At 50.3% G+C, this 26,319-nt stretch overlaps 1 protein-coding gene across 3 annotated transcripts in view; it reads right to left on the bottom strand.

Moving 5' to 3' along the window:
• LOC142575082 (uncharacterized) overlaps positions 1 to 26,319 on the bottom strand; it is a 221,018-nt gene that overhangs the window by 72,927 nt on the left and 121,772 nt on the right. The window contains exon 1 of one of the 3 annotated variants that reach the window (XM_075684061.1): positions 6,067 to 6,170. The exons of the other annotated variants lie outside the window; for them this stretch is intronic. The gene's annotated coding sequence lies outside the window, so the exon portion shown is untranslated. Of the gene's footprint in view, positions 1 to 6,066; positions 6,171 to 26,319 lie in introns of those variants that run through there. 3 annotated transcript variants of the gene reach the window in all.

Here is a 26,319-nt window from a genome sequence, read left to right as displayed (position 1 = left end):
CAGCGGAGCGCAGTGTTCTCGACTGCCGATCAAAACGAAATACTCTGCTCTAGTATCACCGAGCATCGTCAAGCACCAGGAACGCAAAAATAGTGCGGGAAATCCAATGTTCCCATGTTCCCAAATCCAAGCTGTCGATGTGGCAGCTTTTTCTGCATGCTCCTCGCGTCATGTCCTGATGCAAATAAACATCATTGTCATTGTCATTGTCATTGACGTCTGAGCTTACTTTGTCACTACTTGAGCTGTCTCTTTCGAAGACAGCCGTCGAACGCGTGCTCAGCCAGGTTTCTTTGAGAAAGAATGATTGGACAAACCGCATGTCTAATTAGGCACCGCAAGCGCTCCTTCACGTTAAGTTTGGTCTGGCAGAGACTGGGGACTCGCGTAAAGATTTTCGGCTAGTTGAAGTTTCTGTCGCATTTCAACTGCAGTTCTATATGGTCCAAGTGGCACTGGAAATTAATTCATATGGAGCTAGATTGTATACTTAATCCATTTGCGCAAATCCCTATTGTGAGAAGTAACAACTGGGATTCTACGCAGTGTTTGTTCTTTCGTTCTTTGTTTTAGTCAAGCAGCTACTTATTACGTGAAACTTGCGGTTGTATCATTGTACTTCTTGAACGTTGCATATTATTACAATAATAGACTCCGTAAATATATGAAAAACGATGTTCGTCCACAGTGAAGATGGCAAGGCAGTTAGTAGCTCACGAAAGGTCGCTGAGTGATTGCCTTGCCAACGTAAAGGTGATAACTCGTCGGTTTTCATACCGCACTCCTGCGACATTTTTCCCCCTTTAAATTTTGCGTAATTGCGATTATCGCTTACTTTTTATATGCACGTACTTTATCATCATTGTAATTCCTCTTTGTTTCTCTTATTAGTCCTCATTACATTGTACTTTGCTCGGGCGTATTTTCCAGCTGTGATGAGGAAAAAAAAAAGGTGTTCGATATACTGAATAGGTGCGTGTTGTACTTTTATGTCGAAATTTTATCATTTTTGCAGACATCTTAGTGGCGGATGGGCAACGAATTCTTGCCAGTTTATAAAAATATATATGTATTGTTTTACTGACTTCCTGTTCTGATGTATAGTGCTTGGATTTGTTAGACAAAGGTGTTTACTTTGTACTTAACTTCATGACAGCCGTGCGCGGGGGGGGGGGGGGGGGGGTGACCTATATAATTTGATTTTTTGTGTTTCTTAGTAGAATTGCAGTTCTTTATTATTCTTTGAAGTCGCACTATTCTTTTTCAAGGTACACAGCCCTCCGTCAGTAATTTGGCAACACACGCATTCGTACTTGCATTCACATAAACTTAATTCACGTATTCATATGGCACGAATCTTACCAGCGAATCGGTGGAGACATGAAAATTTTCGTACATGCGTGCTTCAATTCAAGCGTTGCGCACTGCTTCAGGAAGCACGATACACACCGCGGGATTCATATATACCCGATAAATAATTTAATAATAGCATTATTATACCGAGCAATTTCGGTTTCGGTTTCTGGGCTCCGGGTGATGGTATGACGTCATAAGAGAGGAAACGCAACACGGCTTGGTGACGTAAAACTATGCTGCGTCGTCTGCTGGCGCATACGCGTGCTCTGCCAGCAGAGGTAAACAACTGGGGATTCGAAGTGCATGTCGCGATTATTATAATTATTGCGAAGAGCGATAACAACGGTAAAAAAATATTGCGGCTTGTGAGAGTCGGTGATTCATTCCGAATCGCCGTAAGCTTTAGCTTTGAAGTGAACCGGAAAAGGCCTAGCGACGATATCGGCGACGCCGAACGATCAGAGGCGGTGAGGCTGCCGTCGGTGCCAGAGTGACCACTCCTCGGTCGCTGATTGGCCGCTTCGCCGTACGGCTGCCGCACAAATGGGTCCCGGGCCCGTCCTCTCTACGGCGAGGAAATTTCGCCGTTCACGAGCGAAACCGCCGTCACACGGGTGCCCGCGAACGGCAAACGGCGTGCGGCGAGTTTCCGTGCCGGTAACGTGGACGGGCCTTCACATTGAGAAAGGCCAAGCGAACGGGAGACCGCTCCGAGCTGCAAAACTATGTGAATATGTAAGGAGAGAAGCGGACAACACGAACGCGGCATAACCTGGTCCCTTTCGGAGTCGGCCGGCTAGTATTACACTCAATGTGTAAAGGCCCGTCCGCACGGCAACTCGCAGGACGGACAGTAAAGTGGAAAGTTGGGCTAGTTGGTGAGTGATCATCACACCTTGCTGGAGAAGCAACGCACCGACACGGACACAGTGAAGACAAACAGGAAAAGACGACACTCGCTGCACTCGCAACTATTTTATTTCAGATCACATGCTTCATATTTATATACCTGCGCACCCTCAGGCGTCAAAGAAAATCAAGGCAAGATTAAAGGCATTTTTTAAAAATCATTTGGCCGCGCATACTCGGGCGTCAAAGATATGGCACCTATCTATCATGGTGTGGCAATCCTATCATAATTTGTTGCAACCCTAACAACCATTTTTATTACACTTTTTTTTCCTCTCTTTAGTGTACTTCCAAAAAGGCAACCTCACAATGGCTTAGATGTACAGATGGCTGACTGATACAACCCTCTCCCCTCTTGTGAATATGAAAGGCTTCGATTATTTCCCTGGTTAGTTGGTCCTTATGGTGTGATAAAACTGTGGTATCATTGTAAAGCGGCCAGCACCCATGTTGTGAGCAGTGCCCCTTAATGTGGGAATGGATGTTTCCTCCCAGTGACCTTTTGTGCTCCAAAAGTCTCGTGTTTACACACAGACCCGTTTGGCCGATGTATACTTTTCCACATGATATGGGCAAACAGTAGACTACAGATGACCTGCACTCAACAAGTTTTTCTTTCTGCTTGACTGTGCACTTACGACCATTTACTTTTGCTTTTGTTGAAACTCTACGATCCAGTCCGGCACATATTTTTCCGAGTTTGTTAGGTGCTGAAAAAACTACTCGTAGACCATATCTGCCACCTACGTTTTTTAAGTTATGCGCAATTTTGTGTGCATATGGTAGTGACACAATTCTTTTGCTATCAATCTCTTTTCTGTTGTGCTCTTTCTGATAGCTATTGCGCACATAACGAATCAACTTATAAGCTGATGTACAGAGTACATGTTTTTCATATCCTGCATTCTTTAGTCTGATAACCTGTTGGCTGAACGTTTCTTTTATTTTTTCCGGGAAGACTTAGTTAAGGCCGCCCTCAGGCACGAGAAAGCTATGCCACTTTTTACAATTTTAGAGTGTCCCGAATTATAGCTAAGCAAGGGTTTTTCTGATCGTGGATTGTATGACCAGCAAACGTGGTCCGGTGCGGAAGTTAACGCCAAATCTAAAAACTGTAGCTTGCCATTCTTCGGCAACTCAACAGTGAAAGCCAGTCCTTGGCTGTTGTCCTTGAACACTTTTAAGACTTCATTCACTCTTACGTCCAAGTACACCCGAGTATGCGCGGGCAAATGATTTTTAAAAAATGCCTTTAATCTTGCCTTGATTTTCTTTGACGTCTGAGGGTGCGCAGGTATATAAATATGAAGTATGTGTTCTGAAATAAAATAGTTGCGAGTACAGCGAGTGTCGTCTTTTCCTGTTCGTCTTCACTGTGTCCGTGTCAGTGCGCTGCTTCACCAGCAAGGTGTGATGATCGCAGGACGGAGTTTGCCGTTCGCGGGCACTTCTCTCCTCCTGTGTCCGTGTCTGCACGCCTTACCCCTTCTTTGCATTATGAAAGAATTTCTATATGCCTGTAGCTCGGTCATAGTGGAGACTATGCTCGGTTGCTTGGCTCAGCAGGCTCCGTAATCGGCATTTCATCGCTACTCATCATACGTCACGTTTTTGTGCTAGTGCGCTATGACGTCAATATTTTCGTTCCTCCACTGTGGCGTCACAACTGCCGCGCTAGCGATGGGTCTCGACCACGAGAAGGAGCTTTTAATTACTCTTTGGAGCTGAATTAAAATTATTGTGAAATGTTTGCAGCGCCCAATACCTCGTTGTGAGTGTCCTTGCATACGGAAGCAGCCTACAACATACTTTTTATAGCCTCAAAATTTGGTGTCCCAACCCCTTTAAGTATTGGCCAATTCAACTCCTTTCTCTAATAATACCACCTGGATTATTGCCAGCGCCGTAATGTAGGCGGCAATAAAAACTATAAATTTTAATTCACCTATTATTTCATGGGCCAGCAGCTCGTTCGTTTGTTCCCACTCAAATGTGAATTGCAGTCCCAGCTGCCGCTGCTTCGCGAGAGGAAATGCGAGATGGTTTCTGGTTTTCTCCAGAGTCCCGTGTGCCTCAAAGCATGCAGCATTTGTTAACTCAGCGTCGGGCTGCTCTCGAGTAAATTGGAAAAGAAAGAAAGAGGGCGGGAAAGAAATAACACGTTGATTTTTTAAGTCAAGCTTAGAAAAGGCATCCCTAATTTAATGCCCTGAGCTCGGGCCGCCTCTTGGTTGCACGAGCGTGAACTGTTGAAGCTCATCCTCGAGCTTGGCGCTGGCAATATGTTATCCGCCTGTTATGGAAAACGCCTCGTGCACAGCGAGGCGCCAACTGAAGTTAACGCAGAATGTGGCTCCGTAAATACGAATAACGTCATGAGTAAATCGGAAAAGAAATCCTTCGGTTTATTGTAACAATAAATGGTGTCCAAATCTCCGTCTCAGTGACAGCTCTCAGTAGATTTCTTTATGAAGAGGCGAGCGTTGTGCTGGTTGTATGTAGCGGACGTAATTTTGGAGCAGGAAATATGCGGTGAGATTTCGAGACCATCTACAAGACACCTGCAGAATATCATCAAACGTTTTGGCTATGTTTCTGGCTACCTTTCGCTCACAATAAAATTGAGTCTGGCTATTTCTGGGCAACATTTTGAGATCATTTGGCTATTTTCACTGAGGCCATCTTCCCCTGCCAGTGGTGTAGGCGGTGTAAGCCTTCTGCTGAGGTGACAGTTTCCGCACATGGTTTGTCTTTCGCGCCGGATTAGCCTGTGACGACTCGTCGCCTACGGAATGCAGCTTCAACGCGCATCAACAGTGCTTGCACGCCGCCTACTGCTTGGCTTGCGATGGCGCCAACTAACTGCTGCGCTAAGCGGCGCAGAAAGGCAACGACGTTGACGGGCGAATCTCGCAGCCCGCCAGCGTGAAGCGAGAACGCGCGTTTGCGGCGCACGCTGCGAACTCACATTCTTGAAGCTGAGCGCGTCGCAACTCAACTGGCTGCCCAAGACACTGCGGGCCACAATGCTGGTAATGTCGCAGAAGCGACTCGGTAGCAGGAGGCCGCGCGCCAATCAAAACACGGTCGCCGACCCGCAAATCGTGCGCCTTTAAGCGGACAGTGAGTTTACGAAGCAGTTTACTAATAAGCCGCTCAGTTTCGCTTGTACGTTTTGCGAACGCCTGTGGTTTATGGCGAAGTTGCCAAGTGCTCCGGCGCGTGCCATGAACAGCTTCTGTGAAGACGCGTTTATCTTTCATGTTCTACCGATTCCTGTGAAAGACGCCTCAACCACACTTTTCGTGTACATCTCCTTAGTCTTCTTTATCTTCCTCAAGCCTTCTCTATGTACCTTGTACCACTACCTATGCAGCTGCCACATGGGGTGCCACCTGGTGTAATAATATGCAACAGCCATGCAAAGTATTGTTGGTACGCGGCGCGTACGTCACACCGCGTGTCTCCTCGCGCGCGTCTTTCCGCTGCAGGTTTGCAAGCGTTGCCGTGGTTCAGTGGTAGAGCAGCTGACTCCCTCCCAGCGTGCCCGGGTTTGATGTCGGCGTGAACTAGCTTTTTTTTCTCATTCCCGGCTACAGCGGCGACGGACACCGGCTGCTGTGGCGGATAACATGGCCAACCGAGGCAGCTGTTGGAATGTATTCATAACAGTCTCGCTGTAAAACACATCTCGAAGCGCCATCGCCAAAGCAGTGCAACGAAGAACACATGTATGCGCTGAAATGTATATGATTGGTGCCATTTACATTTCAGCGAAAGCTATCAGCGCAGGACACTCACCTATGTCGCCGCATTCAAAAAGAACTCCTCGTCCTGACCTGTCAGAAGATGTTGGATCTCTCTGTACTCTGCATGGCAGACACGAGTTCTCGTGAGAGAGCGATCTCCGGAACAGGGGACAGTACTTGTGTACAAAAAAGAAAAACAGACAATGCTCATGTTGCGTATCCACTACGTCGCCTCACACATCCGGCCTGCTTAATCTGGCCGCTTTTGTTTTCCCCTCATTAGACTGCTGACTAGCGCTGCGGCTTCCGTTCGAGGACGAGACATAGCAGGAAATCCGCTACGCTGTGCTCCACATTTAGTTTATAGCTGCTTGCCATTATAGGCGACGCGAACAAACTCAAGTGTCCTACTTCGTTCGTAAACTCTCACCCGTTTCAGAAAACCCGCAGTCTGAACAACCGACCGTCACCTATAATAAAGCCAGACATATGAAAGCAGAAAATTTTCGCTAGAATAGCAGCTTGGGCTTGTTGGTTTTCCATCCTGGTGTTGACAGCGCAAAACGTGGACGGGACACAAGACGAGAAGACGACACCACACGCGAATCCAGAGGCTACAAGGCGCGACTGCCATTCCGATCGGCGCATTCAAAACTGGTGAAGAGAGCCATTGCAAACCTTTTTCTAGCAAATGCGCTTATAAAATCATGCATCCACGCGATGGAACAAAGTTTTCGTTGACAGGTTGACCGCCTTACTGAGGCTGGTTACCCGTCGCACCCTCTTGTGTCAGAACGAATGAGCAAGAACCTAAAACTCGAGCGTGTCAATGGCGAGCAAGGTGGCGAGAACACAAAAATGAAAGAAGGACGAAGGACCATGTCCTACCTTACGTGCACAACATATCTCACCGTTTGGAAAAGAAGCTGTGGAGGTAATGTTGTGCTTACTGCCCTGAAAAAACTGAAAAGCCTCTTCCGACGCGTCAATGCAGAAGAGCCGATAAAGCAGCAAGGGTGCACGATAAATCACCAGAGCCGTTTTGTGGATCGCACGGAAGCCGTGGTGTATTCTATACCTTTGAAATGCGGGGAAACGTATATAGGGCAAACTGGAAGACGCACGACCGAAAGACTAAATGAACATAATCTTAGCGTCGAGCAGGCGAACAGAAATCTAGGTATCTGCGTCAGGGATTGCCCCTCTAAAGCTTGTGCCGCAGAATTCAGACGCAGTGAAATGCTGAAAAACAATATGACCAGCTGGTTCGGGAGATAATTGAGGCAGCGGAGATTGCCAGATTTCGTAGCCAATGCCTTAGCACGTCGTCCTTGTTAATAACAAAAAATAAATGGAGCTTCTGCAAAAAACGTGCATGTTTCCCATGATGTGCAATCACGTGTCTGTGACACATGTGGGCAAAGGTATAAGAAGCCGTGTTTCTTTCAAATAAAATTTGCTGTGCAGTGAAGAGGAATGCCCGACGCTGCAGCCACATCGCCAGTCGTCCGGGAGGCGCGAGATTGGCTGCGCTGCCCTGGTTGAAACACGCTGCCTGCTGCGCTCTTGTACTGCATTCATATTAGATTCTGGTGGAGGTGCTGCTGTTTTCCCTAATCTGGAATTACGCACCCGAACTCTGCCATCCGTCATGCCTGACAACCCCAGCCCGACATCCCCACCAACCAGTGGGGATGTCCAGCCATCGTATGTGCCGGTGCCGAGCGTCAGCGAGATCCTGATATCTTCAGCGGCACCGATGAGAAAGACGTGAAAGATTGGCTGGAACCGTACGAACGTGCCAGCAACACTAACAAATGGGACGATCCCCTCGAGCTCGGCAACGCGATTTTCTATTTATCGGGCGTCGCCAAGCTGTGGTTCAAAAACCACGAAGCCGGTCCCCCCACGTGGGCTAGCTTCAAAACCAGCATCGCAGAAGATTTCGGCAGCCCTGGCGTGCGCACACTTCGCGCTGAACAACGCCTCAGAAGCCGATCCTAGCAAACTGGTGAAACATTCATCAGTTACATAGAAGACATCGTCGACATCTGCCGGCGTGTCAATCCGACGATGGCGGAGGCGGGCAAGGTACGTCACATCATCAAGGGCATTTCCGACGATGCCTTTCATATGCTGCTGTCCAATAACCCAGGCACTGTTTCCCAGGTCATTGAGCTTTTCCAGAGTTTCGGCGAGCTCTGCAAACAGAGTCTTCTCACGCGGCGCCCCCTGCGTCCGACGAAACCCTCGCAAGCATGACCGCGGCTTCTGAGATGGACTCCCAGCTTTGTCAGATAAAGGAGTTCGTCCGCGCTGAGGTCGCTCGTCAGCTTTCGCTGCTGTCCTCAGCCACGCCACCACCTTCGCCTTTGCCGGCCTACCTTCGCCAGGTCATACTCGAGCAAGTCTGCGCAGCTCTCCCTTCTGCACGCGAGACTCCGCCGGTGCCGACCCCCGTTGCTTTTCCCGAGGTGACTGCACCCCTCAGCTATACCGAGGCTCTCGCGCGGCCATCACCTCCGACCTTTGCGCCATTTCCATCAGTCGTGCCACTGCGTCCAGCTGCTCACTTCATTCAGCCGCGGTACCCACACAGCAGTGGACAATGGCGCACTCCTGACAACCAGCCAATAAGTTTTGCGTGTGGTCTACCTGGCCACGTTGCACGATTTTGTCGTCGTCGCGCAACATCCTACCGCCGTAGCTTCGACACCGAACCATACGTTTCCCCATACCCGCCATCCTCCACGTCTCAGAACCCTGCCCAGATATCTTCCCACCGCTCGCTTTCGCCGATGCGTCGTCATCCTTCCATGCCGGAACGGGGAAACTAATCGTCGCAGTTCCAGAGGCAAGAACTGTGTCACCCACAAACAGACCAAGGCGTCTCCCTTCTCCGACTAATGTTATTGATGTATATGTGGACGGCGTCGCTGTACTCACCCTCGTTAACACTGGTGCCGCAGTTTCAGTTATTAGTGCCAAACTTTGCCGTTAACTCAGAAAAGTTACGATGCTACTATCAAACGTGTCACTTCGTACTGCCAGCGCAGAACGCATCACGCCTGCAGCTGCGTCTACTGCTCGCGTTGTGATCAACGGCCTCCTCTACATCGTCGAACTTTTGGTGCTGTGTTCTTGTTCCCACGATCTTATTAACGCGATAGCGTTAAGGAGCTCGTGTCGCAGAAAAGCCGGTGTCGTCGGCGTCGGTGTCGGTGTCGGCGTCGGCGTCCGCGGCGTTGGCCGTGAGCGATAAATCACGGCAGGCACTTCATAAATAAAAAGCAACTTCCAAGATGGGCTGGGTGGGAATCGAACCAGGGTCTCCGGAGTGTGCGACGGAGACGTTACCACTGAGCCACGAGTTCGATGCTTCAAAGCGGTACAAAAGCGCCTCTAGTGAACGCGGTGTTGCCTTAGAAACTAGCTGTTTCTAAGGCTCAGGCGTGCGTCGCTTGCTCAGGCGCACATTTCGTTGTCGCGCCGAACGCTGCGTTGCTCGACGCTCACCGCGTCCGATGCGGGGCGCGTAGTCGCTGCGCCGTAGCCCATTGTCTTCCACCCCTTGGCGGGTCGACGGGAACGCTGTCGCGTTCCACTCTTGAAGGCGAAGCTTAAGCGTCCTCCAATTTTTTTGAGCTGGGACTTCCTTTCCGCTAATAAGGCCGTCATCGACTGTTTTCGTGCAGAAGTGGAATTTCAAAGGCTGTGTCATGCCCCACTCCTTAACGCTTGTGAACCTGAAGATAAAGAATACGTCGCCGAAGACGTTACAATTCGAGCGCACTAATTTGCCCTTGCCACAGAGTCATGCAACATTGTTGCTGATGACAGCGCACTTTTTACGCCATCTGCAATTTTCGCTCGTCGCAAATGTTCCCCGCTGCCTTTCGCTCTTTAGGACGTTCATGCAGGCGTCAGCAGACTGCTCGTCACCAACCGATCGTCCTGTCCTCTCACTTTGCTTTGTGGGCAGTGCATTGGCCATGCCCAGTGTGTCGACCCTGCTGCCTTTATTTACATGCCAACTGGTTCCATCGCCACTCATGAGGTCGCCGGAATGACCTATAACCCCGCGCAGGAGCCGACTTCGCCCGATGTTTTACATAGCTACATCGCCGACACGTTGATTCTTTCTCAACGCGCCCGGATTCTACGCCTTCTCGACAAGTTCCGTTCGTCTTTCGACTGCCAGCATGTTCCCTTGGGCCGCACGCCAACTGTGTGCCATCGCATCGATACGGGTACCAGTGCGCCACTGCGACAAAGACCATTTCGCGTATCCGCGACAGAGCGCCGTGTTATCGACGACCAAGCAGCTGCCATGCTCAAGCGCAGCGTCATTCAGCCTTCGGATAGCCCCTGGGCATCTCCTGTTGTTCTTGTTAAGACGGAAGGATCGATTCGATTCTGTGTCTATTACCGTCGTCTTACAAAACAACTCGTAAAGATGTTTACCCTCTTCCGAGAATTGACGACACCCTTTACTGTCTCCAAGGCACAGAGTTCTTCTATTCTATCGACTTACGCAGCGGCTATTGGCAAGTACCCATGGCACCCGAATACCAACCTAAAACGGCCTTTGTAACACCAGATGGCCTATACGAATTTCGTGTCTTGCCTTTCGGGCTTCGCAACGCCCCCGCAACATTTGAGCGTATGGTGGACAACCTTCTGCGTGGTCTCAAGTGGAAAACGTGCCTGTGGTACTTAGATGATGTGGTTATTTTTTCGCCCGATTTTTGCACCCATCTCTGTAGGCTGGAGGAAGTGTTACAGTGGCTAACTGCCGCCGGGCTTCAGCACACCCTGAAGAAATGCCACTTTGGCGCAAGTCAGCTCACCATCCTTGGCCATGTAGTATCTAAACACGGTATTCTTCCTGACGCCGCCAAGCTCCGTGCAGTTGCATTTTCCCAAACCTTCCTCCGTAAGAGAACTTCGCAGCTTCCTTACGCAAAGCCTACAACACCGCTCTCCACCTTCCCCACAACACCTCAACCGAAAAGCTCCTAGCCTTAGGACTACACAACACCTTCGACGAATTGAAAGAGGCGCAACTAGTCTCCCAACAACGCAGACTACAGCAGACCCCATCTGGCAGGGAGCTCCTGAAGAAACTAGGCTGCGCCGATCAACTTCAAGAGATACAGAGGACCGAAACAATTCCGGACGAGTATCGCAACACACTGAAAGTAGCACCCATACCCCGGAACATGGATCCCAACCTACACAAAGCACGCAGAGAAGCGAGGGCTGAATACCTACAAAAGACACTAGCACCCCAAGAAACGACAGTATACGTGGACGTATCCACGTACGCCAGAGCAGCGGGGCAGAGCAACAGCAACGCGGTAGCAACGGTGATTGATTGGAACCTACGCGAGATCACCAGCGCATCACTACAAGGCTGTACGATAGTCGAGGCTGAAGAAGCGGCCGTTGCTCTAGCGGCAGCGGAGGGATATCGGTCTAAACGGTCTCTAACAATCCTTACAGACTCGCAAACAGCGTGCCGCAACTACCTACGCGGCGGAATAGGGCACGGAGCGCTCCGCATACTCCGCTCCGGAGACCCCATAACAGAACGACAAACAAAAGAAGAACCAATTAGGCATACGATAGTATGGACGCCGGGACACACGGGAGTGGCAGGGTACCAAGAGGCGGACAGGATAGCTCGAGGGTACACTTATTACCGAGCATCCAACATAGGCGACCTCGAGGAGACCGAACCTGTACCCCAAGACTATTCGGCGATACGAAATTACTACAAGGGCTGCAGAAAGTGGTATCCACCACCGCACAACTCCCTTAGCAGAGAGGACTCTGTCGCGTGGAGGCAGCTACAAACGGGCTCGTACCCGAACCGAAACGTACTCAGCAAAATTTATCTCACACAATACAATGACAAATGCCCCTGGTGCCACGAAACACCCACGCTGTATCACATAACGTGGGCATGCCAGAAGATAGACGTGGTACCCGTTATACCAAACCCGAGTGCGGAGCAATGGGAGGGAGTGCTCTCCAGCGATCGCCAGGTCGACCAAGAAGGTCTGATTCGGCGAGCACAACTGGCAGCAGCATCCAGCGGAGCCCTGGACTAAGGGCAACCGACCGTTGTGCTAGAAGATGGACGATTCCATCTGAAGACCGCAGAAGACCAGTGAATCTAGAGCTGATAAAGTTTTTCACTCACACTCGCAGCTTCCTTGGCCTGTGTTCTTACTTTCGCCGCTTCATTCGGAAATTTTGGGTCCATCACCACTCCCTTGAACCAGCTTCTACGGAGCGACTTGAACGATTACGCCTGGTCGTCCGCTTGTGACGATGCCTTCCAAGAATTGCGTCGTGTACTGACCTCGCCGCCTATATTGCGTCACTTCGACATGACAGCTCCGACCGAAGTACGCACCGATGCCAGCGGTGTTGGACTCGGCGCTGTGCTCGCGCAGAGCAAATATGGATTCGACGAGTACGTCGTTGCATACGCAAGCCGCACCCTCACAAAAGCCAAGAAGAATTATTTCGTTACGGAGAAGGACTGCTTGGCCATAATCTGGGCACTTGGTAGATTTCGACCCCACCTCTATGGCCGCCCCTTCGACGTGAATACAGACCACCATGCCCTCTGTTGGCTGTCCACGTTGATAGACCCCTCAGGTCGATTAGCTCGCTAGGCTTTGCGGTTGCAAAATTTCAACGTGCGCATTGCCTATAGGTCTGGCCGCCGCCACGCCGATGCCGACGCGCTTTCCCGTTCGTCCGTGTCAACCGAAAGCGATGCCTGCCTCTCTGCCGTTGACCAAGTACTTTCGTTCCCAGCAGGCTGCGACATGGCTTCGCAGCAACGCAAAGATGCCTGGATTAGTGCTCTTATCCGCTTTCTTTCAAACCCGTCGACTGTTCCTTCACCTTCTCGACCTTTGCGCCGTCAAGCATCACACTTCGAAATTAAGGATGGTCTTTTCTATCGCCGCAATTACGTCTCTGACGTCCGCAAATGGTTGCTGGTCATACCTCGACGTCTTCGTGGTGAAATATGTTCTGCCTTCCATACTAACCAGCAGTGTGCACATGCGGGTGTCTTCAAGACGTACACCCGGCTTCGCTACACGTTTTATTGACGTGGGTTGTACACCTCTATGTGCAAGTACGTTCGATCGTTCCCTCAGTGCCAACGCCGCAAGGTTCCTGCTCAGCATGTCTCTGGTCCACTCCAGCCAATCCCGTGTCCTGCCAGGCCCTTCGATCGCATTGGCATTGACCTGTATGGACCCCATCCGAGCACGGCTTCCGGAAACCGCTGGATAGTCGTCGCATTCGACCATTTGACGCGATACGCAGAAACAGCCGCTCTGCCTGCTGGCACCGCTCGTGATATAGCATCCTTCCTCCTGAAGAACTTTATTCTCCGTCACGGTGCACCTCGCGAACTTTTGAGTGATAGAGGACGTGTCTTCCTCTCCGAAGTCGTAAACGCGCTCCTTGCTGAATGTCGCATCATTCAGCGCACCACCACCGCCTACCATCCTCAAACTCATGGTCTGACGGAAAAATTTAACTGCACCCTTGGCGACATGCTCTCCAAATACGTCACCTCTGATCACACTGATTGGGACCTCATTTTGTCATTCATCACGTTAGCCTACAACACTTCACCACAGGCGACCACAAACTTACTCCCAATTCTTCCTCTTGTATGGCCGCGAACCTTCGACTACCCTTGACACCATTCTTCCATACAGACCCGACTCATCCGAATGTACGCCCATCTCTGAAGCTGCCCGCCTCGCAGAGGAATGCCGTCAGCTCGCCCGTTCCTTTACAGCCGTCGACCAAAGGCAACGAAATCTCGACGTGACGATGATCACCCGCATTGTCACTTTCTTCCGGACTCCCTTTTGTGGCTTTGGGTTCCTGCCGTTCCTGCTGGACTCTCATCCAAGCTTGTCTCCAAATATCAAGCACCCTACCGTGTTGTAGCGCAGACGTCGCCTGTGAACTATATTGTCGAGCCTGTCACTCCACCTACGGACCCACGCTCTCGTGGTCTGTGAAACCGTCCAGGTACAATGCCTGAAGCCGTATTACGGCCCCATGATTCTATGTTCACCATGAGTCGCCAGGATGGCTTCTTTTCCAATGGGGGGGGGGGGGGGCGGTTGTAGTGAAGAGAAATGCCCGGCGCTGCAGTCACATCGCTATTCGTCCGGGAGGCGCGAGCTCGAGATTGTCTGAGCTGCTCTGGTTGAGACATGCTGCCTGCTGCTCTCTTGTACTGTATTCATATTAGAGTTGAAAGTCAGCGATTGTGGTCTCGTCCCGTGTCCCGCCTACGTATTGCGCTGTTAACACCATGTTTGGAATCGGACTGCTGGTACGATCTGTTGGGAACTCGGCGCTGACGCCCGTGGTTGTACCTGGGTCGCAAGCCCCAAGGGTAGCGTTGGCCTGGCGGCCTGGGGTACAACTGGAAGCATCCGAAGGTCCCGGCAAAGCATGAGTCGACGGGTAACAACAAAACAACTTGTTTATTTTAACATCGCAAAGAGTTGGCGGTCAGGTTTGACCGAAGTAGAGAGACGGGAGAGCACTTCACTCAACAGAAGAAATCGGAGCCCTCCTTTTGGCGTCCGGGGGCAGCTGTTTTTATACTCTCGCAGTTGAGGGCAAGAAGGAACCCCTCAAAAGACGAGCACGTGAATGTACAATGGGCTAATGGTGACGCACACTGTCGTAGCGATGCCGTAGCACCATGTCGAGCACGATCTCGTAGCACCCTGTCGTGGCGCTGCCGGTCGGACACAATGACTGTAATGAGAGGATGGTCCCTGCTTTGGCATCGCCTGTTTCGGGCACAATGACTGGAACGAGATCCCTGCTTTGGCATCGCCTGTTTCGGGCCCAATGACTGGAATGAGATCCCTGCTTTGGCATCGCCTGTTTCGGGCACAATGACTGGAATGCGAGGATGATCCCTAGGCGGTCGCATCGCCGCAGTCGCGCCTGGAAACACCTGGCGATGAGTGTTGCGGCGACGACGATCGGGCCAAAATGTCTGCCGCCCCGCCGCAGTCGCGCCGGCAAAACCACGTGTCGCAGGCGAAACGCAACAGACCGCCCCGCCGGGGGAAGGAGATCCCGATGGACAGGGGACTGCATCCGCTGTCCGGAGGGATGTCGCTCGATGATGCTCATAACCGAAGTCGGGCGTCCCTCGACGTTTCTTGAGCGCAGCGCACAGAGAAGGCCTCGTTCTCTCGTTCAGGTTCGCACGGGACACTGCAAAGTGACTTCGGGAGAGTTCACATTTTTGTTCTCGTTCCCGGCAAGCGTTAGAACTACGCTGAAACTCAACCGCTCAGTCAGCAAGCACGGCACAACCCTCACTAAGCCCTGCCAGGCTCTTTCCCCTTTTTATACCACTGCCTAGTTCCTTACAGTAGTCTAGCATCACTCAGAACGCGTCCACAAATTGAAAAATTGCACTAGAAAGCATATCATCACTTTGAAACACTAAACAAAAGCAATATGTTAAAAAAAATCCTGCCTCAGGAAGAAAAACATCAGTAACAAACAATTTTGAGGCTGATTCCTACGTTAGGGGCTTCGACTTAAGCCAGAAATCCTGCCTCAGGAAGAAAAACATCAGTAACAAACAATTTTGAGGCTGATTCCTACGTTAGGGGCTTCGACTTAAGCCATCGGCGTTACCGTTGAGACTCCCCTTTTTGTAACGCACCTCAAAGGAATATTGTTGTAAAGCGAGGCTCCAGCGCAGGAGGCGGCCATTTTTGGGAGAGATGGTCTGCAGCCATTGGAGAGGGCAGTGATCCGTCTCAATGATAAACCTCGAGCCGGCTAGATAGCATGACAATTTCTGAACGGCCCACACGAGACATGCACACTCTTTCTCGGTGGCGCTATACGCCTGCTCACGACTGGTCAGCTTACGACTAGCATACAGGACGGGGTGTTCTACTTCTCCATTTTCCCGTTGGCACAGTACAACGCCCATGCCTCGCTCACTAGCATCGCACTGAACAATGAACCCTTTTGTATAGTCTGGCGATCGTAGCACAGGCTGGCTTGTTAGGGCACTCTTTAGGGCGCTAAAAGCTCTTTCCTTGGTCTCGTCCCAGACGACTGTTTGAGGCTCTGTCTTTCTTAGAGCATCCGTCAGGGGAGCCGCGATATCAGAGTACCTAGGGATGTACCTCTGATAGTAGCCGGCGACACCCAAGAACGACCGAATATCGGTCTTGGTGCGCGGTTGCGGAAAGTCTCGCACAGCGGCCACTTTTATTTCAGAGGGGCGGCGACGACCCTGACCAATCACGTGACCGAGGTAGACAACCTCGGCCTGTGCTATCTGGCACTTAGGAGCCTTGACTGTCAAGCCCGCTTCGCGCAGGCGGGTTAGCACTGCCCGCAAGTGTGTCATATATGCTCAGACCAGGATGCGGAGAATATCGCTACGTCGTCTAGATACGGTAAAGCGAATTCTTGCTGTCCCCGCAACACTTTATCCATGAGGCTTGAAAAACAGTATGGCGCGTTCTTCAAACCAAAACTCAACACTTTAGGACGGAATGTTCCCATTGGTGAAATGAACGCCGCATACCTACTAGCCTCTTCTGTAAGTGGAACCTGCCAATAACCCCTGACAAGATCTAGGGTGGAAATAAACTGAGCGCTACTAACTTTCTCAAGGCGCTCCTCGATGTTAGGGATCGGATAAATTTGATCCTTAGTGATGGAATTAAGCCTGCGGTAGTCGACGCAAGGACGAGGTTCCTTGCCCGGTACCTCAACTAAAATCAAAGGGGAGGTATAATCACTCTCACCTGCCTCAATAACACCGAGCTGTAGCATTTTCTTTACCTCAGCCTCCATAATATCGCTCTGGCGGGGTGACACCCGATACGCCTTGGATCGTACTGGCTCTGGGGAGGTAAGTTCTATGTCATGAGTAAGGACAGAAGTCCTACCAGGCCTCTCAGAGAACAGACCTTGAAACTCTTGTAATAGCTGGTGTAGTTCGTTTTTCTGCTCAGGCGACAGCGGTGCTTTACTGATAAGGTCACTAATGACTTGACCGGTGTCTTCCCTGTTCGTCACTGAGCCTAGTCCCGGAAGCTCGACCGGAAGCTCTTCAGGAACGTTTACCATCATGCACACCACTGCTTCCCTTTGTCTATAAGGTTTGAGCAGATTACAGTGGTAAACTTGCTGTGCTTTCCGCTTTCCTGGCAGACTTACCACGTAGTTAACGTCCGACAGTTTCTGAACAATTCGTGCTGGGCCCTCCCACTGCACGTCTAGTTTGTTGTTTAGCGATGTGCGCAATATCATGACCTCATCGCCCACCTCAAAACGACGGGCCCTGGCGGTCCGATCATAATAAACCTTGGCCCTCTGCTGGGCCTTTGTCATTGCTTCACCTGACAACTCCTGTGCCCTTCTTAAGCGTTCGAGGAGCTTAAGTACGTACTCCACCACGACTGGGTCGTCGCCCCTACCTTCCCATGATTCTCGAAGCATGCGAAGCGGAGATCGAAGCGAGCGACCGTACACCAGTTCAGCTGGCGAAAACCCCGTAGCCGCATGCGGCGCGGTCCTTAAAGCAAACATCACCCCAGGCAGACACAGCTCCCAGTCAGTTTGATGTTCAAAACACAAGGCTCTCAACACGCGCTTCATGACGGAGTGGAGCTTCTCAACGGAATTCGACTGTGGGTGGTACACTGAGCTGTGTAACAGCTTTACCCCACACCTTTCGAGAAAAGTTGTCGTCAAAGCGCTAGTAAACACTGTGCCCTGATCTGATTGAATTTCTGCAGGAAAACCAACTCGCGCAAATATGGACAGTAGTGCATTGACTATCTCAACTGAGCTGAGTTCTTTAAGCGGCACTGCTTCAGGGAACTTTGTCGCTGGGCAGATCACAGTCAAAATGTGTCTGTACCCCGTGGCTGTTACCGGCAGAGGTCCCACAGTATCAATAACGAGCCGTCTAAAAGGCTCCGTTATGATAGGTACCAATTTCAACGGCGCCCTTGATTTGTCCCCTGGTTTGCCCACCCGCTGACAAGTGTCACAGGTCCTCACGAAATGGTCTGCGTCCCGAAAACACCCTGGCCAATAGTACTCTTGCAAGAGACGGTCCTTAGTTTTCTTAACTCCTAGGTGTCCGGACCACGAACCCCCGTGTGACAAGCGCAACAGATCCTGACGATAGCATTGAGGCACGACCAGCTGATCGAACTCCACTCCTCTGCGGTCTAGATACTTCCGGTACAGGACTCCACCCCTTTCCACAAAACGCGCAGTTTTCCTGGCGATACCTTCTTTGACATTGCAGCGCACGTTTTCCAGGCTGCCATCCTTTTTTTGCTCGGCTATCAAAGCCGACCGGCTGACTTTTAGCAACCTATCAAGTCCGTCTGACGTAGGCGCGATGAGCAAATCAGTAGATAGCTCTTCTAACTTTCCCGTGTCGGGCGTTTCCTCTCCAGTATCTGGCGCCTTTAACGTTACAGACTCAAGTTTATTCAGTTCGGGCGTGCTCGGAATATCAGCTTGCTGCGCCTCTGACCCTTTTTCGTTGTTTGATAACGTCGGCCCCGCAACTACCGCCTTTGCAGCGAGCTCCCGAACCTTCGATCTGGTTAAGGCCTGAACACTAGCTTCACCAAACAAAAGCCCCCTCTCGCGCAGGAGGTGATCGGACCTGTTTGAAAATAGGTACGGGTACTGGGGTGGCAGCATAGATGACACTGCCGCCTCTGTCTCAAGCGCTCCGAAAGGTCCTTCAATAAGCACCTTTGCTACTGGCAGACACACGCTATGAGCTTCCACGGCTTGCTTGATCCACGCGCACTCGCCCGTGAACATATGGGGTTCTACGTAAGACGGGTGAACTACATCCATCGTAGCTGCGGAATCGCGAAGCACTCGGCACTCTTTCCCGTTCACGAGGAGGTCTCGCATGTAAGGCTCGAGAAGCTTCATGTTCTCGTCAGTGCTGCCTATTGAAAAAAACACAACTTTTGGTGTTGTTTCCGGACACTGCGCCGAAAAGTGACCCGGCTTCTGGCACGTATAACAAACGCCCGCTCGCCTCATCTCGAACCGCTTTCTGCGTTCGGCTTCGGCTGCCGCCGTCTCCTTAGGTTCGGTCGCACTGCTTCCACTCGCATCCGCACTACGCGTGTTCCCCTTTGCTCTCATGGGTGTGAACTTCGGCCTCTCGAACTTCGAGCCAAATTCACCCTTTTGACCATCCTTAGCTCCGCGAGCCCGACGCGTCACAAACTCCTCGGCTAGCTCAGCGGCTTTAGCCACCGTACAAACGTCTGGCCTATCCAAGACCCAGTATCGCACGTTCTCCGGTAACCGACTATAAAACTGTTCTAGCCCGAAGCACTGCAGAACTTTATCGTGGTCACCAAACGCTTTCTCTTCTTTGAGCCACTCCTGCATGTTCGACATAAGCCTATACGCAAACTCTGTATATGACTCACTTCTGCCTTTCTCATTTTCCCGAAACTTCCGACGGAACGCCTCCGCAGACAGCCGGTACTTTTTTAGCAGACTCGATTTTACTTTGTCGAAATCCTCTGCTTCCTCTCTATCCAAGCGAGCGACTACGTCGGCCGCCTCGCCGGGTAACAAAGTGAGCAAGCGCTGTGGCCACGTTTCCCGAGAGAACCCCTGCTTCTCGCACGTTCGCTCAAAGTTAACCAGGAACAAACCAATGTCCTCTCCAAGCTTAAACGGCCGCATCAGGTCAGTCATTTTGAACAATACGCGTTCTCCTGCACCGTGTGCCTGACTTCCATTACGAGCGCGTTCCATCTCTACCTCGAGACGCTTCATTTCCAAAGCGTGTTCGCGCTCTTCTTTTTTCTCTTGTTGCTCTCGCTCTTTCTGTTCTTTAAGTTCACGCTCTTCTTTTTCTTTTTGCTCTTTAAGTTCGCGCTCCTGTCTTTTTGACCTCTCCTCAATAGTCTCAAGGCATTCCGACAGCTCGTCATCCTCAGCCTCTAACTCAAGAATAGCCTTTAGCAGTTCAGGTTTTCTTAGTTTGTCTGAGACATCCAGACCCAACTCTCTTGCAAGCTCCAACAATTTCGGTTTGCGCAACGACTTCAAATCCATGGCTGCTCTGAATGCTGCTTTCTCTACTGCTTACTATTGTCTTGCCGCAAACTAACCCGGCAGCAACGACAACCACAATTACCAGCTCTGTTTCTGACACTAACAAAAGCCTGGCAAAGCTCAGAAGAAGAAAGTCCCGCACTCACCAAACCTCGCAGGCAGGAATTCCGCGTAGTCGTTCCGCTGCAGGCAACCAGTCGTCACACAGGGCTCGTTGCACTGCTCCCGGATCGTCGTTGAGCTGCTCAGCATACCGTCAACTGCATCTCTTCGCTGCTGGCCTCCGTTGTCGTGATCTCACCGCTGGCAGACAGTTGTCTGAAGTCGGAGGCGATCCCACCGCTGCCACCAGATGTTTGGAATCGGACTGCTGGTACGATCTGTTGGGAACTCGGCGCTGACGCCCGTGGTTGTACCTGGGTCGCAAGCCCCAAGGGTAGCGTTGGCCTGGCGGCCTGGGGTACAACTGGAAGCATCCGAAGGTCCCGGCAAAGCATGAGTCGACGGGTAACAACAAAACAACTTGTTTATTTTAACATCGCAAAGAGTTGGCGGTCAGGTTTGACCGAAGTAGAGAGACGGGAGAGCACTTCACTCAACAGAAGAAATCGGAGCCCTCCTTTTGGCGTCCGGGGGCAGCTGTTTTTATACTCTCGCAGTTGAGGGCAAGAAGGAACCCCTCAAAAGACGAGCACGTGAATGTACAATGGGCTAATGGTGACGCACACTGTCGTAGCGATGCCGTAGCACCATGTCGAGCACGATCTCGTAGCACCCTGTCGTGGCGCTGCCGGTCGGACACAATGACTGTAATGAGAGGATGGTCCCTGCTTTGGCATCGCCTGTTTCGGGCACAATGACTGGAACGAGATCCCTGCTTTGGCATCGCCTGTTTCGGGCCCAATGACTGGAATGAGATCCCTGCTTTGGCATCGCCTGTTTCGGGCACAATGACTGGAATGCGAGGATGATCCCTAGGCGGTCGCATCGCCGCAGTCGCGCCTGGAAACACCTGGCGATGAGTGTTGCGGCGACGACGATCGGGCCAAAATGTCTGCCGCCCCGCCGCAGTCGCGCCGGCAAAACCACGTGTCGCAGGCGAAACGCAACAGACCAGGACAGAAAATTTTGCACCAGCAAACTTGTCAGAATGGACCTCTGCTCACGTCTTTTACGTAAGATGCGCCGCTCATCATTTCTCATTTCTACTTTTGTTGTTGTTTTAATCTGACTAGCACTAAAAGAACAGCATTTTATACTCATTATAGCATTTGACATCACCTAGCTCTTACTTTAACCGACGTTAAACCAACGTTAAACCAACGTTAAACCTTTAACCGACGTTCTTGAGCACCTGGGCGCCATCCGCAGATTTCTAAACACTATCTTTTATCGTCACCAGTGCCGGTTCTTGCTCTTGTCCTCTGCGTTTGCCTGCACTTGTTTCCACGTATTATTCATGGTATAACCGTTGTATAAGCGTTTATTTTGTGCACTGTATAAGCGTATAAGCGTTATGTTAGTTTTTTTGTTTTTATCAGGGCACTCTTCTGCCGATACTCCCCAGTCACGCACACAAGCCACACAGCTTATGCAGATTGCATATGTTTATGATGTACACTGTCACGTTGAATAAAAATCTATTCTTTACGAACTTCGCGCTCCCGTTTTTATGGGCTAACTTTCTATCTATATTTCTCTGTACCTGGGTCTCTAGCCATTTTCCCGCCTACTTGAGTCACTGGGTAGACCATAGTTAGTCCACTGTGCCGAGGGAAGAGTTCAAAGCCCGGACCAACGCGGGTCATCGGGTACGTGACAGTGGGTCTGTGCCGCTTTTCCGTGAACCTCTTTCAGGCCACCATCAGTCACTGTGTATGTTCCGCTGGGAGTGTGTCGCTTTTCAACGATAAAAAAAATATTTTCAAATTTATCCGTTGTCTGGCGGAATCGAGTACGTGACGTATATGTCGATACAATTTTGTCTAAATATATCTTCACACAGGCGCCACGCGTGGATTTCGCGGCGACGCCGCCAGATGTCCTGGCGTGTTCAGTGGGAAGCGCAATAGAGGAACCCGGCTGTATATGAGCGCCTCCTACAGGACGCGATTCATTAGCGGTAGTACGATGTGTTGCTAAAGTGCTTCAATACTAATCGCAATAAGGTCGGTATTCGTCGTGACATGGGTTCTGCCACAATATTTAGTGCGCTAGCGTTCTTAGGGTACTTCACCAGCTTTCTGGGGTCTAACTGTCTATCTGTCGGTCTATCCTACCAATTTATGTATGTTTTTCTCTAACAATTTTCCCTCCTACCTCGGTCATTGGGTACAGTCCTTGGTCGAATAGGTAGTGAACCGGCCAGCTGTGCGGTAGGAACAGGGTTTCGGACCATCTTGGGTCTGAATTTGTGGCAATGTCTACGTATGTGCCGCTCTTCAACGAACCTTTTTCACGCCTACATGGGATAGGGATGGGGGTCTCGGTATGTGGCACTGAGTGGTACCGCTTTTCAATTAAACTCTTTCACACGAACTTGGAGCACTGGGTATGTGTCGCTCGGACTGTGCTGGTCTCCAATGAACCTCTTTGATGCTGACTTCGGTCCCTAGGTATGTGCGAATAGGTGCGTGATTCTCTTCAATGAACGTCTTTGACACCGCTTTGGTAACTAGGTACTTTTGTCGCTGGCAATGTGCCACTCTACAATGACGAAAAAGATCCTTTAGGTTTATGTGATACTGGGCGGAATCACGCTCGCGTCACAAGGGTTCATCAAGGATGGCAACACGACACTTTAGCGAGATGCGCCACACATGCACTGGGCATCTCAATGAACGCCTTTCACGCCATGGTGTTAGCGAACTGCGCCACGAATGTGCCGCTCTGCAATGAACCTCTCGCCAACTTGGGTCACCGAGGTTATGTCACTGGGTGTGCGGTAAGCGAGGGAACGATTCCCAGCGTTCGTAGGCAGTGGCACACTTCTCGCCTCGGATGCCACGTTCGGACTCCTGGGCAGGGCTACTAGAGGTTGCAACGTGTCCAGAAAGAAGCGCGAGAGCGGAGCCCGGTTACGGCAGGAAACGTTTCGGAGCGTTCACACATTTCGGAGTCCACGCTCAGGCTTGGAGGCTTCACCGCTAGATAGCGCCGATTGTTTTCAAGGCAGAACACTCAGCATCGTTCTTGTAAAATTGAAAAGGAGCGTGAGATGTTGTGGCAAATGGACGTGTTTTTCAAGTGCTCCATGGCGGCGACGAAATCATAAGCTTTTCTGCATGCTTTGATCTTGCTTCTATTTTTGATTTGCACACTTTTTTAGCCTTTAAATTCTTTTGAGCCTCGAAGCGAGCGCATCGTGCACGTTATTATTATTTGAAACGCCAGTAGTGATATCGGCTCTGTATCGCAGAGAACCCGGTGGCGGAGTCTTCCAATTTCTTCGGGAGCGAAAGTTTCTGCGTATATATACGTGTGTTTATATGAAAGTGCAGCTTATCCACTCTCGATGACTCGGGCTTTCTACGGAGCTCAAGATGGAAATACTCCGTGTCTAGTCCCCTTTCGGGTGAGAGAGCGACCAGTTCCACCATTATTTTACCCCCTTTTCGTTAATCGAAATGCCTATATAGTTTACCTAGCCGAGTTCACGGCTGCCTGCGTGCGTGATATTCCGGATCTACCAGGTCAGAACCGTTTAGAAATCATGCTATATTAAGTTACCCATCTAGGGCCCTCTGGGCTATACTTGTCAGCGATAAGCTAGCCCCGCCGCCTACGGGATTATCTGACTGAGCTCTGTCGAATGCTCGGTTGCCATAGTAGGATGTTCGAATCGCTCTATAAGGGTTCCTTCTTTTTCCTACATCTGACGACGGTGATCTTGAATTTCAGCTCCTCCAGTGCACTGCGTCTGCAGGCTTGCATTGCAGCTTGACATCGGCGGAAAGGCCGAGAGCGAGTGGGGGGGGGGGGCTATACTAATCCAGATACAACCAAATTAGAAAGCCCACTAACCTTGAACAAAGACATTCCCTCACCACAACAGGAATTGGCCTCCCTGGTGCAGTATCCGGTCACTAACTACCTCGCTCATGATTCCTACAATTAACCTATGGCCCTCAGTCCCCAGCAGCTGCGGAGCACCTGACCAAGGCGGCGGTCAGACCTGTAAAGCAGCTTAGAATTTTAGAAGCTTAGAGGATGCTTAGAATCTCTGGGTCCTGAGAGGCCGCCAATGGAAGCTGACCCTGTCAACCATTAAAAGACAAATTCTGTCGAGTGAGGCTACCTTAGCAGGGTTCATTGAGGAACTATCAGACATTGTTTGGGTTGTCATCGGCCTTAGTGAGATTAGAAGAACTGGTGAGGCCTATATATTGCTGAATAATGGCCGTATCCTCTGCTTTAGAAGTCTCCCAGCTAAGAAGCAATACGGGGTAGGATTCCTAATCCATAAGGACATAGCGGGCAACATTCACGAATTCTACCGCATCAATGAGAGGGTTGCAGTAGTCGTAATAAAACTGAATAACATGTGCGATAAAAGGTAGTACAAGCCTACGCTCCAACATCCTGACACAATGCTGGTGAAGTAGATCAGTTTTATGAAAATTTTGAATTAGCGATGTGAAAAATGCAAACTCAGCATACTATAGTAATGGGCGACTTCAATGCAAAAGTGGGAAAGAAGCAGGCTGCTGAACAACCAATTGGCAACTACGGCGTCGATTCTAGGAACGCTAGAGGATAGATACTGGTAGAATTCGCAGAAAGGAATAAGCTTCGAATAATGAACACTTTTTTCAGGAAGCATAGCAACAGAAAGTGGACCTGGAAAAGCCCTAATTGCGAAACGAGAAATGAAATTGATTTCATACTTTGTGCCAACTCCAGCATAGTGCAGGATTTAGAAGTGATAGGTAGGGTAAAGTGCAGTGATCATAGGTTATTGAGGGCTAGCATTCACCTCAATTTGAATAAAGAAATAGTAAAATTGGTGAGTAAGAAGCAGACCAACCTAGACGCAGTAAGGGTAAAAGCAGACCAATTAAGGCCGGTACTCGCAAACAAATATGCAGCCTTAGAACAGAGAGATGAAGATAACATGGAGGTAATGCATGAAACCGTAACTAGGCTGGCTTCAGAAGCAGCAAATGAAGTGGGAAGTAAGGTACCAAAGCAACCAGTAGGTAAGCTCTCCCAAGTAACAAAGGACCTTATAAAGAAACGACAAATAATGAAAGTGTCCAACTCAATTCGCGGAACTGTCGAAACTGATCAACAAGGCGAAAATAAGTGATATTCAGAACTATAACGTGAGAAAGACTGAAGAAGCCGTAAAAAATGGACGCAGCCTGAAATCAGTGAGAAGGAAACTTGGCATACGACAAACCAAGATGTATGCACTGAAAGAGAAGTAGCGTAATATCATCAGCAATCTCGAAGGTATAGTAAAAGCAGCGGAAGAATTCTATGCTGACCTGTACAGTACCTAGAGGAGTCAGGATATCTCCATTAGAAACAGTAATAAACAGGATACAGAAACTCCTCCTATAACTAGCGATGAGGTCAAAAGGGTCTTACAAGACATGAAACGAGAAAGAGCGGCATAAGATGTACTAACAGTCGATTTAATAAAAGATGGTGGAGGCTTGATGCTTGGAAAACTGGCAGCTCTTGATGCGAATTGTCTATTGGCTGCAATGGTCCCAGAAAACTGGAAGAATGCAAGCATTGTGCTAATCCACAAAAAGGGAGACGTTAAAGAATTGAAAAGTTATAGGCCCATTAGCTTACTGCCAGTATTATATAAAATATGCACCAAAATAATCTCGAATAGAACAATGGCAACACTAATTCCATTCAAACACTGTTCGTGGAAATAATAATATTTGGGGTTTTACGTGCCAAAACCACTTTCTGATTATGAGGCACGCCGTAGTGGAGGACTCCGGAAATTTTGACCACCTGGGGTTCTTTAACGTGCACCTAAATCTAAGCACACGGGTGTTTCCGCATTTCGCCCCCATCGAAATGCGGCCGCCGTGGCCGGGATTCGATCCCGCGACCTCGTGCTCAGCAGCCCAACACCATAGCCACTGAGCAACCACGGCGGGTTGTT

The sequence above is a fragment of the Dermacentor variabilis genome, chromosome 3 (assembly GCF_050947875.1).
Source record: "Dermacentor variabilis isolate Ectoservices chromosome 3, ASM5094787v1, whole genome shotgun sequence".
NCBI lineage: Eukaryota > Metazoa > Arthropoda > Arachnida > Ixodida > Ixodidae > Dermacentor > Dermacentor variabilis.
Note: the sequence above shows the minus strand (reverse complement) of the source record. Positions and strands in the feature narration are given on the sequence as shown.